Source organism: Pseudorca crassidens, chromosome 15 (genome assembly GCF_039906515.1).
Source record: "Pseudorca crassidens isolate mPseCra1 chromosome 15, mPseCra1.hap1, whole genome shotgun sequence".
Taxonomy (NCBI): Eukaryota; Metazoa; Chordata; class Mammalia; order Artiodactyla; family Delphinidae; genus Pseudorca; species Pseudorca crassidens.
In genome coordinates, this window is record NC_090310.1 from 45,694,861 (window position 1) to 45,708,550 (window position 13,690).

The following is a 13,690-nucleotide window of genomic DNA, read 5'->3' on the forward strand; positions in this document are numbered from 1 at the left end:
TCTGTTCAAACTACTGTGTAGTTTAATTTTGAAAACATGGCCACAACACTGGCCAGTCTTAGCAGGGGAAGACTCTTGGTAAGTTACAGTTGACGTGCAGGGGCAATTTTAAATACACGTATGTGCAATGAGGTATCTACTGTTAAATGAACATTTCTGAGTCATTAACTGCTCATGGCTAAGGAACAAACTTCACAAAATACAGATAATTCCACCTTATCTTCTCAAACAAATTTTATTCATATTCTGCTCTAACAAATATAGTATGAAGGCAACAGTTGTTTAAGTTTTTTAGTGTATGGTACACATGAAAAGAAACAAACGTATTTAGAAGCAGTCCAGTATTTAAATGCTGGTTTAACAAAAGAGGCACATATTATTCTATTTAGCAGTTTATACCAGATCTCAGAAGACATTATTTTTTCCCTTGCAAGCAACAGACTACATTTATTTGCATTAAGTAAAAACATATCTTGATCAAGAAAATTACTTTTTTTCTGATTTTCCTTTATATCACAAATGTCAGGGTAAGGCAAATCCTTAATGAATCATATGATAAAAACCCTATTCCCCAAGAAAATATATTGAACATATTCTGCTAAATTTGTCATTTGTCAAAGCAAAGCCGACATGCACCACATACAGAGAAATGTCATTTCAAATCAACTGCATCAAGCAGAACTGTATTAATTCACAAAGAGGCTTTTCAGTGTTTCATAGAAAGATGTACAATTAGCTGCGATGACTAACAGGTGACCCAGTATCATAGACCGTGTTTTGGACACCGCCTTTGTAAGCTTTTACGAAAGAAGGCTTGTCCATCGTCTGAATAGTTACCAGCTAGAGGACACATCCTTTGTCTCTCCTAAAACAAGTACCTTTTTAATTAGATCTATTATGTGGAAAGCCTACCTTGGTCCCACTCTCCCTCCTGTAAACCCTCATACCACCTAGCCTGGCTGGATTGTGGTTGGAAACTGACATACAGAATTCATGTTCCGGAGAATTCAATCAGCCTTTCAAACTTTCCATTGTACAGTCTGTGCAATGACAGCACCAGTGAAATAATGGTTTCCTGTGTCGTGGGTGTCTTCGATCTGGCCAAGAGCTAGATTTTTAATATTTTACTATTGAAATGGAAATTCACTTCATTATTTGTCCTAAAGCATAAAATCTTACCACCAAATAGCAACCCAAAATCATAATGAGGCAAAAATGAAAACACAATCTAATCATAAAGTCAAGTGTAAACAAATTCAAGAGTGGGACTGATCATACTTACTCCTCACTCAGTTTCCTGGATACAGAGCTGACTTTCTTTTTCTATAGTTTTCAGGCAGAGCCCTCCCTCCTCTCATTCCTACCCCACCCACATTGAAAATGAATGAATGGCTATCATTGATGTCAAAGGCAACACCAGGACTGAAGTAATTCTGATCCCTACTGTTCCTACCAGAGACATTAGGTCTCTTTCATCTTTGTCCGTTAAAGAAAATCTCCATCCTTCCTGCCTCCTCCTGTACTTTTCAACTTAACTCATTATTGAGCACGAGTAGCACTAATGCTTAGGAGTCATAGGAAAATGTGCTCCCAGAAGATTGTGCTTGTCAAGTACTTCACAAGAATGATGGCGACTTTCAGTTAAGTTATAACGATGACATGAGGGCTTCCCTGGTGGCGCAGTGGTTGAGAGTCCGCCTGCCGATGCAGGGGACGCGGGTTCGTGCCCCGGTCCGGGAAGATCCCACATGCCGCAGAGCGGCTGGGCCCGTGAGCCATGGCCGCTGAGCCTGCGCATCCGGAGCCTGTGCTCCACAACGGGAGAGGCCACGACAGTGAGAGGCCCGCGTACCGCAAAAAAAAAAAAAAAAAAAAAGATGACATGAAATCTAGAAACTGTCAGTATTCCCATGGCATCATTTCCTGGATTATTGAAAACGAGGCTTTTCCTTGTTTTTCTACAAAGCGATGTCTAATGGCAGTAGAGGACATAACAGTTTCTGTATCAAACCGTGGAATAATGGCAGAAGGGGAAATTAGCATGTTCTGAAATCATGAGGTCACTTAAATATTGTTGCTGCTAGGTTGATGAGCAGCTTAAAAAACTGAGGGTGTTAAAACATATTACACAGGTAGAAATACAACTTGTTAATTGTTCCAATAGACCAAATAAGCCATCCAGAGAGGCAACTTATTCCAATAGACCAAATAAGCCATCCAGGGAGGCAACAAATTCAGAAAGGCCAAAACAAAATTCATAGGAAGATAAGGTGAATTTTCTTTAGAGGAAAGAGCAAAACTGAAGAACTCCATGGAATATTTAGAAAGCAGAACACCCTTTTATGGTAGAAACGCTCGCCATTGCTTTTCTCCCTCTACAAAGAAAAAATATGCAGCTAACTTACTTATAGTTCTAAAGCCCTCATAAGGAAGGTGGATTTAAGACGATATGGAAGAAATAGTGCGAGTTGTCACAGAAACAAACAGATTGGTCTTAGAGCCGGGGAGGCTGTGGGAAGCAGGTGTCTTGCGTCCTGAGGCTTCTGTCCACGTTGGCCCTAGGATAGACATTTGTGACGACTTCTAACTTCCTCCTGGGCCCTTCACCCCTCATGCCCACCGTATCACTGACATCTTGGCTTATTAGTACTGCTACTCTCCTTCAGTGTGCGCTGGGAGAGGGGACTAGCCATCAAGTTAGTCTTGGACTCAGCATGAACAAAAACACAGCGTGTAAAAGCAAACCAGGAAGCCAGAACTACAAGCAAGACCTCTAATCGCCTCTAACTTCAAGTGAGAATCTGCTCTGTGGGTCATCAGTCCCTGGGTGAAGACAAGACGTTCTTTTATGAGAAGCCTATCTATAAAGAGAGATTTCAAGTGGAACTTTTCATATTCATAGGCGGATGCTTGGATCCTAAATGCAGCAGCCCCCTGTCTCTTAACTAAAATGCCTAGAGAAGTACCACCCCATACAGTTGTGTCACAAGGAGTTACATACGTCTCCCGGGGGGCTCCATGTGAAGCACCCAGTAAAGACCTCCTGAACCAGGTGAGCTCTGCTGAAAGTCGGTGTCAGAGAAGAACTCACCTGCCGTCCTCTACCAAGGAAGACCCGACAGCATCCAGGGCCCACCTTCCTTGTGATGCCTCCACGCTCTGCTCCGGATTAAACTCTACTTCCACAATCCTCCTGACAACCACACGGAACAACACTGTACCTTGGGAATCCCGGAATAAAACACCATTTTTAACTCATCGTCCTGATCTTTTTCCAAGTGATTTCTGATGGTTTTGCCCATCTTCTGTCCTGCCTCCTTCATCCATGGATTCTAATACAGGGTTTGATGGTTCCTGAAATGCAGCCTGCAGCTTACCAAACAGTCACCTTCCTTCTCTTTCTTGGAAGAAACCACTGTACCAACCAGCTTTGTGAAATAACTGAGAAAGCAGACAGGAGCCAGGATACACATGTATGTCACACGTGCCACTGGGACCCTGGGGCAGAGTCGTGAGAGAAAAGACAGAAATGACAGGAATAGTGCCTGAAAGATGCATTCATGTGGGTCCCCCCACCAAATAAAACTTTTTTTTTTTTCCTTTTTTTCTTTCTCTTTCTGCCGGTAAACAGAACCAAATGCGGCTGGAGAAATTAGAGCAAAGGATTCCCCATCCTTCCGTGGGACTCGCCTCCCCCCCCCTCCCCCACAGGGCACGCAGGTGTCTTTTTCCACCACCACCACCACCCCCCACCCCGCCCCCCGGGGCCCGGGAGGCCTGCAATGCTGAGGACTGTCATTTACTTCCATTTCTTTGTTCCTTTGCTTCATCTTGTGCCCCTGCCGAAGATAAGGAGAAACCATTTGTTAGATTAAAGATATCTTCATAGGTTGAGCAAGGAATATCTTTTTCATACAGCCATTTAAATGCTTCTCACCCCTCAAATGTGCCTAGAAAGATGATCTTTGACTATCCAAGAGCTTTGGATATCTGAGCTGTAATTGCAGGCACGGGATAAATCACTGCTAATAAATGTACGCGACATTGACAACGTGCTTGGCTGATGGGGGTGATTAACTCAACTCTTCAAGGTATTCTTTGAGAAACCTAATCTTGAACCAATGTGTCCTCCCTTCTCAGCCCTTTCATGTGCTCCAGTTTCCAGGGCTCATCATAGAAACAATAATAATTTACATGACGCTGATTTGCAAAAGTCATTGATTGTCATCCCACCACTTTGAGATCTTATTAAGTAGGCATCTGCCGTGTTCTCCACTTGTGAAAGAACTCTAAGAAGATACCCTGCCTTAGAAGAACCTATAGGGAAATGCATAGATCTTAAGTATACTTCAAACTGTTTTGAAAAATGCATTTAACCCACATCATTCCCATTGGCCCAGAAAGGTCCCTTTTCAGTTATTAACCGTACAACTGATCTGATTTCTATCACCATAAATTACATCTCTTCAAGGAGGAATTGGAGAGATGATCTCTGAGCTAACTTTCTATTCTAGTGTCCTATGAATCTTAAAAAAAAATCCTTTGAGGTGTGTGTGTGTATAGGAAAGCGATATCATGCTCATTGTAGATAATATTTAAAATACCCCAAAGTAGACAAGCAAGGATCCTGCATAATGCCTCTATTGACAATAACTTCTGTAGTTAATATGGAGCATTTCCTTATATTATTTTTCCATATCTTTCATATGTATATACACAATCATACATTTTAATTTTAACAATTAAAATTGTAAACAGAAAGAACATTACAGACAACCTTGAGACATATCTAGAATATGTTCACTATCCAGATTTAATATGTGTTAATATTTTTCAAATTTCCTTGTGATCTTTATTTTACTTTAAAAAAATAAAACATTATGGGTAAATTAAAGTATTTACAGATAAATTAAAACTATTTCTCTTCCTTCCCAGAGATTACTGAATCCTGATATTAGTGTGAATCAACAACATGCATGTTTTTACACTTTTACACACATATGTATTTACAAATACAGACACAGTGGGAAGTATGTAGTGTCATCTTGTGTATTATAAAATGTACGTAAATAGTAATTTGTCTTACTCTGTTTTTAACCATTCGTCAATTATTATTGTTATAAATTTATAATCACTATATATTTTGATGTTCCTTTGTGTTTACCATTTTTCTTGGTTTGCAGTTGTTTCCTGCACACTACTCTTTCCTCTGGGCTCAATTTTCTTCTTACTGTTCTGCCTCCTTTAGTAGCTTTTAGAGAAAACGTATGTGAGTAGCAAGTTTTTTTCCTGAAAATGGGATATCATTTTCTTTTTTAATTAATTAATTAAATTTTTTTGGCTGTGTTGGGTCTTTGTTTCTGTGTGAGGGCTTTCTCTAGTTGCGGCGAGCGGGGGCCACTCTTCATCGTGGTGCACGGGCCTCTCACTGTTGCAGCCTCTCTTGTTGTGGAGCACAGGCTCGAGACGTGCAGGCTCAGTAGTTGTGGCTCACAGGCCTAGTTGCTCCGCGGCATGTGGGATCTTCCCAGACCAGGGCTCGAACCTGTGTCCCCTGCATTGGCAGGCAGATTCTCAAGCACTGCGCCACCAGGAAAGCCCCTCATTTTCTTAAATGATAGTGAAACTAGTGAAGAACTCTATGTTGACAATTATTTTAATCCATGTTTTGAAGACTCAGAATTATTCCATTATATTCTGACCTAAATTCTTGATCTTGGGAAGCTTGTTGTCTGTGCAATACCTATTTATTTATGGTTAGCTCTCCTTTCCCTCTAATTGTTTTAATTTTTTTCTCATTGGTGTTCTGTAGTACATAAGTGTGAATTTATTTTAAATATGTCCTTCTCGTAACTTATTATTCTTCTTTTAACTTAAAATTTATTACTTTCATCAATTCTTTTTAAAGGAACTCCTTTATTTTATTTATTTATTCATTCCTGGCTGCGCTGTGTCTTCGTTTCTGCGCGAGGGCCTTCTCTAGTTGCGGCGAGCGGGGGCCACTCTTCATCGTGGTGAGTGGGCCTCTTACTATCACGGCCTCTCCTGTTGTGGAGCACAGGCTCCAGACACGCAGGCTCAGTAGTTGTGGCTCACGGGCCCAGTTGCTCCGTGGCATGTGGGATCTTCCCAGACCAGGGCTCGAACCCACGTCCCCTACACTGGCAGGCAGACTCTCAACCACTGTGCCACCAGGGAAGCCCCTATTACTTTCATCAATTCTGATAAATCCTTGCCAGTATCTTTCAAATACTATCAACCGGCTCCTTTTAGAGCTCTTGTTGAATTGTCTCGGTTATTCTCCTTCTATCCCTTATGTCTCCTCATGTGTCATTTATATTACTATATATTTACTTGTTTCCTCCAAATTGTTAATTTTTCATAGTTTGCTTTTTTCTTACAGTTTTATATCTACTTTTTATCTTTTGCTGTCATTTAAATGTATATATTTTATAAAATCTTCAAAACATTCTGCTCTCAAGTTCTCATCATGCTAATCATCCTGTAATCTTATCCGCTAACTCTCACTCACGATGGATCATTTCCTTTTGTGTTTTGTAAGTCTTAAAATTGTAAACTCACCTTCAGAAATTTAATTCTTCTGTAGGAATTCCAAGGGATAGTTTTACATTTCCATTTGCTAACTCTCCCAGGGATAACACTGGTCTATAATCTAATATTAGATTAATTTTTCAGTTTGTATATTAACATATGACTTTGGATGGCATAAATTTGTGTTTCAAACGCATGGTGCATATATGTTTTCTACTTAGTATGGGAGTCTTTTTCTTTCCCCATGCAGCACCCTGGGCAGGCTCAAGTCTCCTTGTTAATTTCTTGAGCTGGGTTATGACTTACTTATGTAGAGCTATCAATTTCAGCTCCTTACCTTGAGTGACCCAAGGTCCCAGGTGGGCATTAAAACCCAAGTCTCTAGCCTTAGAGCCTATCTCTGCACCAGCAACCAAACTGCAGCCCTTGGGGCTGCTGGATCTTCAGCTCACTAGATTATTGCTTTGGTGTTCAAATTCCTCTTCACTTCTGACACCTTAGCTTTCATGTCAGCTGAGCTATATGTTTTAAAATATTTTTGTTATAGTTTATCTCTCATTTCTAAGCATTTGTATTGAGAGGGGTTCTGCATTTTTTCCCCCACCTTTTCAGTCACCTATTGCTACAAAACAAGCCACTCCAAAACATAGTGGCCCCAAAACTCATGATTTATTGTTTCTAATGATTCTGTAATCTGGCTTGGGCTCAGCCTGGCAGTTCATCTGCTCCAGGTGTCATCCACTGGGGCCGGAACATCCAAAATGCCCTCTCACTTCCCAGAATCTCTCTCCATGTGGCCTTCTTCATTCTATAGCACAGCTTGAACTCCTTACAGGGTGGATGGATTCCAAGAGTACAAAAATGGAAGTTACAAGGCCTCCTAAAGCCCAACCTGGAAGCCACGCTTGGCCAGCCATGTTCCTCTAGAATCAAAAGTTCAGATTCTATAACCATCTTTACATGCCCTCAAATACTTGTTAAATTATTTTTCAATTTGCACAGTGTTCTATTGATTCATTGAACTGTTCTCCCATTGTCATTTATGATAGCCCTGATTTTTTACAATTATAAATTACACAACACTAAACATTCTTGTATTATGTCTTTGAACTCTAATTCTATTTCCATTTCATGGTATTTCTTTAATTTCCCTGGAGGTATGATGCACAGATCGAAAGGTTCTTTCTTCCTGTTGAACTACCAATAATGTCTACAAACCCAGCTGTGGAAGTATTTCTGTGGGAACTGATGACATTCCTTAGGTCATACTGTTCGTTATGACAACTGTGTTCAGAAATGCACTACTGTTTAGGGAGCAGTACGGTATCATCAAAGAATTTTGTCCTGGAAGTATTTGAACTTCCATTGATCAGCTAAGTGTCCCTGTGCAAGTCACTTCTCCTTCCTGGAGGTGAGGGACTGCAGCAAAGAGGTAAGGGAGGAGCCATGATACATGGTTTTGCAATAAAGTTAAACTAATTTTGAACTTTAAGTTTTGACAACTTATTCATTTGGGTAAAGGTATGTAGATAGATTCATGTTTATAGTCAAGGAAAATATTTTGACATTGACCAAGGAAAACATTTATTTTGGTGCTGCATCTAGATATTGATCACACAGAAAAATAATAGTGTCTGTAAGAAAAAAATCTAGATAAGTCTATAGTTTGTTGGCAGCAAAAGGGCAAAAAAGTAAGGCAATACTGAAGAACTTGCATTTAAATTGTTCAGGTTTAATCTCACTTCATTACTTCTTAATGTAAACTTCTCTACTGTGTCATTTCTGCAGCTTAACAGGATAATCTTAAATACATAAACAAGGTTAAAAAATGTTTTATAAGACCATGTTTGTATAAGTTTATATTTTTTAGCCGTCCTGTGCTATACACGTATTGCACAAATGCTGTTATATTTAGTTTTAAATGATGTTTAAAACCGTGATAGGAAGACAGCTGCCTGCTTTCACATGTTCTCAAACTTCAGTCGGCCACAATGCTGGAGCTTGAGCAATGTGTCTGCCATGATGCTGGTGCAACATGGCCTTCTGGGAGAGTGCAGAGGCCTACTGAGAAGATGCAGGGAAGATGAAGGGAGGTGTGAATGAAAAATGGTGCCTGCCTACACTGCCACCCTGATGGTGAGCCCTGAGGAGGCTCAGGGTGAGAAAGAACAGGATACAGGATACAAAAGATAATGACCTCATGCTGTGTAGCCATGCGCATTGGGAAACCCACTCATCTTAGCTAAGGCTTGCTCTGCTGGGGACACGAATAAGAACTGGCCATTCCACGATCTGAGCACTGTGGTGGTCTTATACCACTAGAGGGAAAACCTAAGACATGTAAGAGAAGCTGAAACAGCTCTGGGGCAAAACCTAGAGGAGTTCAGCTCACAAGCGGCACATTGCCCACCACACGATCATCGCTAGTGATTTTATTTTGACAAACCAACCTCTGAATGGGGAATAAAGCTTTCAAAACAAAAAGCAAAAGGAACAACAGATTATGAGCCTCCAACTAATACCCTAGCCAGGTTTATATACCTACAAAACTGCCTGATTTACCTGGGAATATCGTGCTCTGATAATGACTAAGAATGGGGCTCTTTTATTGCATATTCAGTTAAGCCTGCTTGATAAAAAAAAACACATCTTTTCAGAATTCTGACCTTAAAGAAACAAAAGCCCTTCTAGGGGTAACTTGCATTTCTCTTCCTCTGTCTTTGAAATGTAAATGTTCTACCTGTTCTTCTTTAGGCATTTGTGTGTGTGTGTGTGTGTGTGTGTGTGTGTGTGTGTGGTCTCTAACAACCAAAAGGTACACATATGGTATACATTTGTCATCCAATTGGATAGACTGGGGTCCTGAGCCGTCTTTTTTTTTCTGGCTGTGCGAACTCTCAGGGGCTTTTTGCCATCTAAACCTGTGGTGCGTTAGCTTGTACAACGAAGGCCTTTACTTTCTTAAACTGTTTTGAAGAGTAAACTTTCTGGATCTTGGTTAGGTGGCATCTTTTGCATCTTTTCTGGGGAAGCCTCTTGTATCTTATTGGTTTGAGTCACTGTTAAGATATATCTCATTAATGGCCAGATGATGGTTCCTTTAAATTGGACTTCTGAATTGGTAAATTTTTAGAATGCTCTCATTATAAACAGCCGTTTTATTGGTACTTATTAAAAAAGAAGAAAATTAAAGGGTGGAAAATATATCTAATGGTTAGTTTAAAAAAAAAAGAAAAACCAGCTTGTGAACCTTTGCTTAATTATATTGTGGGATAGACATGTTTCACTGGGGAATGCTTCCCCTGCTTGGTATTATAAGACAGGGCATATAGATCTGCCTCTCAGGAAATATTAATTAAACATACTAACGGAAACCAATAAGGCTACCTGAACTTTATAAAGTAAAAACTGAGAACTAATATTCAAGGGCTAATAATAATAAAATTAGTGATTTTGCTCTGGGTTTTAACTTGCGCACTCAGAAAGAGGGCCTTGTTGAAGGTCTTATGCAAGTTTTTAAAGGCATGATAAATTAAACCCTAAAGTCCTAGAACATAGAACTCTTAAATTTCAGTTCAATTGGCAATATTCTCACTGAAAAGCAAATTAAATAAAATATAGCTGGGCAAATCAACTTTTTAATATCATTTAGGTGACCAGTTCTTTGGGGAATTAAAAGCAACTGTCTTTGCCTTGCATTAAATCTCTACAAATCAGAAATGTAAATACAGCCCACAATGACCTGAGACTGAACCTAATCAGCTCAACCAACTAGAACCGGAAACCAAAGGCAAAAAAAGGGCAAAAGTGGCCCTTTTAAACTCCAGCTGTTACTGAATGCAAGTTTGTGAACCTGGCACACAGTGAGGCCAAACAAACAAAAACGTCAGAGTTTGGAGCAGAGAGGTTTATTGCAGGGCCAAGCAAGGAAAATGGGTGGCTCATGCCCAAAAACTCTGAACTCCCCAATGGTTTTTGGGGAGAAGTTTTTAATAGGCAAAATGTGGGGTGAGGGCTACAGGCTGTGTGACTTTCTTCCAATTGGTTGGTGGTGAGGTAACAGGGCGGTGCTCCAGGAATCTTGTGCTCAGCCTGAAATTACCATCCTCCACCTGGGTGGGGGCCTTAGTTCCTGCAGAAGAAACTCAAAGGTATTGTTATGTATATCCCTTGAAGGAGGAACCAGGATCCCGCTTTAATCTCTGCACTATTGTTTCTTGACTGCTCCTCCTTTGTTTCTGCATTGCCTCACTTCCCCGATGAGCAGCTGTTTGAATCTGCCCTTTATAACAAAGGGAAGGGTCAAGGGAGGCTGAATGAAGCTTATTTCCTACAAACAAGAAATGGGGGACATGGAAAGGATTTGTACCCAGGAGGGCCCCACGAGTCCTGCTCAGTTTCAAAACTGCTGGGAAGGCTCTCTCAGCCAAAATCGAATTCCTAGCCTCCTTAAGGGTTTATCAAGAATAAATACAAATCTGAAAGCCTTTTCCATAAATAGTAAAGCCTTAATCATCTGAACAAGCAACTTTAATTTATTCCAGTTGTTCTTTATAAAGTAGTAAGCTTATATTGTATTCTTTAATTCATAACTAAGTTTTTAAAGTGAGGCTATGACATCTCTAGTTTTGTCTGGTTATACGTCTGTGTACATGTTATACATATGAGATGTGTCTACCTCTGGAAAACATCAAAATTAAACTTATAAAAGAGCTCTATTTAACTGACTTAACAGTAAGTGCTTACAAACTAAATATTTCTAAATATGAAAGAAACTACCCAGAATGAATTTCAGGTTCACATGATCTAGAAAGTATTCAATATTAAATTAACATGTGGTATTAAAGCGAGCTTAAGCTTGCTGGTTTATTGTACCTAGGTTTACTGAAGGTCAATACATGTTATTTCTGTTACAGAGTTTGTCAACAACAACAAAAAATTAACTTGGTATGATGAAATTCTTATAAGTAGATTAAATAAGAGTTTTTGGGTGAACTCTTTAGAAATAATTATGTTTTAGGAATGTCTACTTGAAAATAATCTCTCCAAATATCTGGTAACTTGAAACTTTAGAATTGTGCTAAATTAAGTTAAATGATGAGAGTTTGTTGAATAGCTAGGTCATTCCCAAATAAAATAAGATACTGAAAAAATGACTGAACCTTGGCTTCCCTTTAGAGAATAACTAAAGGTGTTTAGAAGTATTAATAAATGTTTGGGGCCACACTGGGATATTTTTATAAGAAAGCACATGTTTTTAGAAATTATTATTGGTATTTATGTTTGCCATATAGAGTGCTAATGTAGAAGACAGTTCATAATTTCTTCTTAGTTTTCACTAGAAATTAAGGTTTTTAAGAGTTGAGGATTCTAAGCATGTAATTAAAGCTAATAGAAATAATAAAGGAACCATTTCAGTAGGAAAGTAAGATGTGTGTTGTGAACAAAAGAAGGTATGAAAAATGGAATTGCATTTTGTTAAGGGAAAAGAAAGTAATTTTGTCCTAGAGCTGGTTGTTTCTAGATGTGGGGAAAATTAAGGGGCAGAATAATATGCATACAGAAAGGGGTGGAAAAGGAACCCTGAGAATAGAGTTTTGTTCATGGTCAGGATTGGCTGAATTTAATTAAGTAGTGGATGGATTTTCTTGTTAAAAGTAAGCTGGTACGAGACTGGAGTTTCACTTTCTGTCTCTGTTAAGAAAACAAAGTTTTCTTGAAGTGCTGCTTTGGTAGCAGATTGTGTGAGCTTCTGTGCCTTTAAGTGACCTGTATTTACTTTTGAAATCTTTTGTCACTTTGGTTAAGTGAACAAGCTGTGATCCTATTTGACCAAGTGTTTTAAAACTTTTGACCTCCAGCTAACTTTAAAATGCTTCAGAGGGCCCCTAAGGAATCTCAGAGAAGAATATCAAACTGATTGGGCCTATGGTAAGTTAAATTACTTGAGAAACATTGTCAAGTAATTAGAGATGAACCTTAGGTTGTATTTTATGGATAAATGTCATTAGTATAGATATCCCAAAACGTATATGAAATTCCTAAAAATCTGATATGCCCTGGTATAATGTTATCAGTCATAATTCTAGTTATTATCTTAAAAATGTTGTTATATGTCACAAAAATATCCAAGTTTCTTGTCAATTGCATTGTAATCATATCTTTAACCATGTCATTTTAAGTCTTGTTGTTTATAGACAATCATTGTTTTACTCTGATAATTTTATAAAATGAACTGCAAGAAAATGCATAAGAAAGATTTTTAACAAATATAAGTTTCTGATAACTTTTAGATCATAGTGCTGAACTGCGTAAGAAATTACAAAACTCTAATGGAAAACCTGAAGACTTCATCCAGCTCATCAGGAATTAATCTTACTATCTCTCAAATTTCTTTACTAGTGATACACAGAATACAAAAGGAATAGTTTGACAAGTTACAATCAGTTCAGTTTGGGATACATTGAGTATGACTCTGAAACTCCAAGAAGAGTCCTAGATATAGAATTAAGTTGATTTTTTTCATATAAAATTATCTACTACAATATATTGATTGATTAATATAATGCCAACTTACAATAACACCAAGTTCTCATTATATGTGGATCATTTCTTGAGCACTCTGAACTGTTACACTGACATACAGTACTCGCCCACTCCCATGACAACATTACACTAGTTTTATTTTAAAAGTCTTGTTACTGCATAAATAAGTCTCCACACCTTATCACTACCACATCTTCTTCCTCTTCAAAATTGTCTTGGCTGTTTTCGTTCTTTTTTTTTTTATACAGCAGGTTCTTATTAGTCATCAATTTCATACACATCAGTGTATACATGTCAATCCCAATTGCACAATTTGTCACACCCCCACCCCCATCCCCCTGCAGCTTTCCCCATTTGGTGTCCATACATTTGTTCTCTACATCTGTGTCTCAATTTCTGCCCTGCAAACCGGTTCATCTGTACCATTTTTCTAGGTTCCACATATATGCGTTAATATACGATATTTGTTTTTCTAACTTACTTCACTCTGTATGACAGTCTCTAGGTCCATCCGCGTCTCAACAAATGACCCAATTTCATTCCTTCCTATGGCTGAGTAATATTCCATTGTATATATGTACCACATCTTCTT

General features: G+C 38.8%; 1 protein-coding gene across 3 annotated transcripts in view; it reads right to left on the reverse strand.

Annotated features, from left to right (window-relative positions):
• Positions 1-209: 209 nt before the first annotated feature.
• The window catches only part of MACROD2 (mono-ADP ribosylhydrolase 2), a 1,985,215-nt gene continuing 1,971,734 nt past the window's right edge, over positions 210-13,690 (reverse strand). For all 3 annotated transcript variants that reach the window (XM_067707453.1, XM_067707452.1, XM_067707451.1), the window contains one exon: positions 210-3,839. The gene's annotated coding sequence lies outside the window, so the exon portion shown is untranslated. The remainder of the gene's footprint in view (positions 3,840-13,690) is intronic.